This window comes from Chiloscyllium punctatum, chromosome 29, assembly GCF_047496795.1.
Source record: "Chiloscyllium punctatum isolate Juve2018m chromosome 29, sChiPun1.3, whole genome shotgun sequence".
NCBI classification, from domain to species: domain Eukaryota; kingdom Metazoa; phylum Chordata; class Chondrichthyes; order Orectolobiformes; family Hemiscylliidae; genus Chiloscyllium; species Chiloscyllium punctatum.
In genome coordinates, this window is record NC_092767.1 from 16,782,860 (window position 1) to 16,787,745 (window position 4,886).

At 43.0% G+C, this 4,886-nt stretch overlaps 1 non-coding gene across 1 annotated transcript; it reads left to right on the forward strand.

Annotated features, from left to right (window-relative positions):
* The first annotated feature begins 1,313 nt into the window (after nt 1-1,313).
* trnar-ucg (transfer RNA arginine (anticodon UCG)) lies at nt 1,314-1,386 on the forward strand. Its single transcript has one exon. It is a non-coding gene; the product is annotated as a tRNA-Arg (tRNA).
* The last annotated feature ends 3,500 nt before the right edge of the window (nt 1,387-4,886 follow it).

The following is a 4,886-nucleotide window of genomic DNA, read 5'->3' on the forward strand; positions in this document are numbered from 1 at the left end:
GGCTTCCTGACACAGTATGTAGACATGCCTTCAAGGGAAGAAGCCACTTTCGATTTAGTACTGGGTAACGAGCCTGGCCAGGTTTTAGATTTGGAAGGAGGTGAGCACTGTGGAGACAGCGATCACAATTCTCTCAGGTTTACTTTCGTGATGGAAAGGGATAGGTGTACTCCACGGAGCAAGAGTTTCAGCTGGTGGAAGGGAAATCACGATGCAATGAGGTAAGATTTAGGAATCGTAGAGTGGGGTAGGAAACTGTAGGGGGTGAGCACATTAAAAATGTGGAGCTTATTCAAGGAAAAGCTCCTGTGTGTCCTAGATAAGTATGTACCTGTCACGGAGGGAGTAAGATATAGAACGCGTGAGCCGTGCTTTACTAAGCTAGTGGAAACCCTGGTCAAGAAGAACAAGAAGTCTTATGTTAGGAGAAAAAGTGAAAACTCAGTTCGAGCGCTCGAGGGTTCCAACGATATCAGGAAAGACCTAAAAAGAGAGCTGAGAAGAACCAGGAGGAGACATGAGAAGTTGTTGGCAGATAGGATCAGGGTTAACCCTAAGGCTTTCCATAGGTATGTGAGCACTAAAAGAATGACGAGTGTGAAATTTGGGACAATCAAGGATAATAGTGGGAAGTCGTATGTGGAGTCAGTGGAGATAGAGGAAGCACTAAATAAATATTTTTCGACAGGGTTCTCTATAGATAATGAAAATGTTGGCGAGGAAGATAGAGAGATACTTGCGTCTAGACTAGAAGAGATTGAGGTTCACATGGAAGAGATATTAGAAATACTGCAGAGTGTGAAAATAGATAAGTCAGCTGGGCCGGACGGGATCTATCTGATGTTGTTCAGCAAATGCACGACAGGAAGGTACAAATCAAGCTGATGCTAACAACGGCTCGTTTTGAGCCGCTAATTTGCAGTGAAGTGGCGGCGCCAATAAAAGGTGTCACGCAGCTCGTCTAATTCCACATCCTGAGCTCGAAATGACCAGATGTCTCTCGCAGAGTTTCGGCAGGGTCTTGCTTAGACGACACCATGACACGTTTTCACTGGAGTGGATCATGAAATCGCGTCGGGACCGCGAATAAAACGATGGAAACTTCCAGCAGAGAAGGAGGCGACCCTGAAGCAGGCAGCTGAGGACAAATGGTTCTCCTTTGCCAGTGAAAGGCACTGCTTCACAAATTGGAAACTTCGAAGTGAAGCAGTGTTGGTGATTTTCTTCGCTGCTTGTTCACCTTTTTAATTCTGATTCCGTGAAAGTCCATGGCATTACATATCGACATTCTGCCAGGGGGGAGCGTGTCTGTTGGGCCAGTGGCGTGATGGATAACGCGTCTGATTTCGGATCAGAAGATTGTAGGTTCGAGTCCTACCTGGCTCGAGGGGAATGTCTGACTTTAACCGTGCCCCACGTTGACGCTCCCCTGTGATGTCCTGCCGGGACGTCGCTTCTGTGCTTCCACATTTGAAACTTGCATTTGTCCTATTATCCATTTCAAATTCCAGCTCACCACAACGGAGACCTCTGTCGCTTTGGGGGTATCTTTCTGTGTGTCTCCCTTTGTGGGTGAAAATGAGCATAAGTTCCTTAAAAGAGTTACAAGTCGCTGTGCAAAGGTCACACATCTGCCCCATTATTGTGCCATTTAAGAACACAGGATAAAGTCATTGACATTTGCACTGGGAACATTAGAACACACGAGACTTTGGGCCAAAGTTGGAAACTGCGACTGGAATGATTGGCTCTCTGATTAGCCGCGATGCACACAGGTGGAATGGCCTTTTCCCACTTTGTAAATCTACGAAGACAAGTTGAAAATAATCTGCAAGGAAAATGTTCATAAAAGGTGTTTTATTTACACCAAATACGACAGTATCTATCGCCTTGTCTTGTTATTTACTTGTGAGGATTCGATACTCTCAGAACCGTGGCCCGGATCGTATTCCGGCTCATGGAATGCTGGTATTGTTCAGCTAACATGTCGGTGTACCAGTACTTCTGCCGATTTTCCGATGCTAGCAGGTCATTGGTTTTGTCCAAAACATTATGAATGTTAACATAATACGAATAGCTGCAGTTGCTGGAAATCTGAGCCAAAAACGAAAATTGTTTGCGGAACGCAGAAAGACTGGCAACAGAAACATCGACTTTCCTGCTCCTCGGATGCTGCTGTGCTTTTCCAAAATTTTCTGATCTAAAATCAGGTTTCCAGCATCTGCAGTCCTCACTTTTGCCTAGTTCCTTCAGTGTCGCTGGTTCCCAATTCAAGAACTCCATCTCTAGCGGTTTCATGTCTGTACCTCCATGCTGTCGAGTTGAAGAGTGAAGAAAAGTAACTCACCCCCTCCATCTCTGGGGTAATTAGGGGCTGAAAGTGAATCGTATCACATTGAAGTGTATCTACAAGCGACTTCATCTCTGTCTTTTATTGGGAACCATCTCTTTCATTGTAACCATCAGGAAAGGCCATTTCGTTCGCTAAAAAGAGAAATGAATATGTCACTAACCTTTGTTTGTTTCATGTCCAAGAATACTCAGATCAATAGCTCCCTTGATTACCTCTGCTGGTCATGTTCGCAAAGAGGTCGAGCAAATTGCCAAGTGTGATTTTCCTTTCAATAAATAATGTTGAATCAATTTGGCTGCAAATATCTTGTCCTAACTTTGTGCTTTTCTTCTTTTACATTGGTGTCTCGCACCTTACAAATGACAGCAAAGGTATGAATGGAGATGGAAACATGTAACTCAAGTCAGCGGCAGCTTTCAATGAGATCACGGCTGATTTGGTCAATGCTCAACCTTGCCGCTTTGTCTGTAGTCATGGCCGCGTGGTTAAGCTGAAAGACGAGAAGTTCTTTGGGGTTTCCCCACGTAGATTCGTGTCCTGATGACGTCCGTTGTGAATGCTTTCCCGCTGGAACAATTTCTACTCGATGTTCAGAACGCTTATCTTGCAAACCAGGCCTGTAATTTGATTAGACTTGGGAAATTCGAGTTCTTCATCAGAAATTTTCTGTATTTAAAGCATTATCTCTAAGAATGACGAGAGTTAAATTTGGGACAATCAAGGATAATAGTGGGAAGTTTTGTGTGGAGTCAGAGGAGATAGGGGAAGCACTAAATTAATATTTTTCGACAGTGTTCGCTGTAGAAAATGAAAACGTTGGCGAGGAAGATATAGAGATACTTGCGTCTAGTGTAGTAGAGATTGAGGTTCACAAGGATTAGGTAATAGAAATACTGAAGATTGTGAAAACAGACAAGTCCCCTGGGCCGGATGGGATCTGTCCTAGGAACCTTCTGGGATGCAAGGGAAGACATTGATGAGCCTTTGGAATTGATCGTCAAATCATCGTTGTCTACAGGAATAGAGCCCGTGGAATGGAGCATAGCATATGTTGTTCTCTTGTGCAAAAGGTTTCGTAGAGACAACCCTGGTAATTACAGACCAGTGAATTCACTGCAGTTGTTGGTAACGTGTTGGAAAAGGTTATTATAGATAGGATTTATGACCATCTCGCAAAGAATAATCTGATCAGGGACAGTCAGCACAGTTTTGTGATGGTTAGGCCTTGCCTAACGAATCTCGTTGACTTTTGTGACGAAATGACCAAACAGGTAGATCACAGTAACCCGGTTGATGTGGTGCATATGGGTTTCAGCAAGTTGTTCGATAAGTTTCCCCACAATAGGCTTTTATACAAAATGCGGAGGAATGGAATTATGGGAGAGTTTCCAGCTTTGATCAGTAATTGGCTTGCCAACAGAAAACAGTGTTGTAGTTGATGTAACATGTTCTTCTTGGTGTTTAGGTCCTGGCGCCGTAACACAAGGGTTGGTGTTAGGTCCACTGCTGTTACATGAGATCTAACCTTGCCAATCAGTCTCCCATGGGAAACATTATTGAACACCTTACTGAAGACCGTATGGATCACATTTACTGCTCTGCCCTCATCAATCTTCTTTGTTACTTCTTCAAAAAAATTATCACGTTTGTGAGACATGATTTCCCACGCACAAAGCCATGTTAATAATCTCGAATCAGTCCTTGCCTTTCCAAATACATGTACATTCTGTTCCTCAGGATTCCCTCCAACAATTAGAGTATTCTTGGCAGATGCAGTTTCATGTAGGGAATGCGAGGTCATATACTTTGTTGGGAAGAATCAGAAGACACACTAGTGTTAAAATCGATCGATAAAAAAAGAAGTGCGGTGCAGAGGAGTCTCAGTGTTCTTATACATGAAACGAACAAAGGTTAATCACATATTTATTTATTGCTGGCAAAACAAAGCCTTTTCTGATGCTCACAATTAAAGAGATGGTTTGCAAGAAAATCGGAAAATTAAGTCACCAGTGGAGTAATCAATTACCAAGATATCCCTCGTGATGTTTTATGGGACATGTGGGATTTTTTTTGATTTTGGTTCTCCAAACGTTTTTACAATAGAACCGAGAGTTTTAGATGGGAAATTAAGATCACGCATGACTACTGCCATTTATGTCACTCACACGCATTTTTCCCCTTGTACGATTTATTTCGCTTTGTGGTTACTGCGAGTGGGCTTGTAAACTACACATGCTTGTGAGTCCATTCCTCACTGTTCCTCAACTCCAGCCAAACAGACTTTACATCCTTATTTCCTGAATCAAGGTAATTCTCTCACCATTGCATAAATGTCATTAAAACTTCGGTATTTCACACGCCTCTGTATATCATCTTTCAATATCAATTGATCTTTTACTGTATTGCAGTTGTGCATAAGAAGAGAAAAATGAAATGGAGAATGGTGGACCTACGCTTCATACACCCGTTATTGAAGCGGAAATGCAGATTTCTGCCTATAAAACGATCGTGGAACCATGTGCCGAACCCTCAG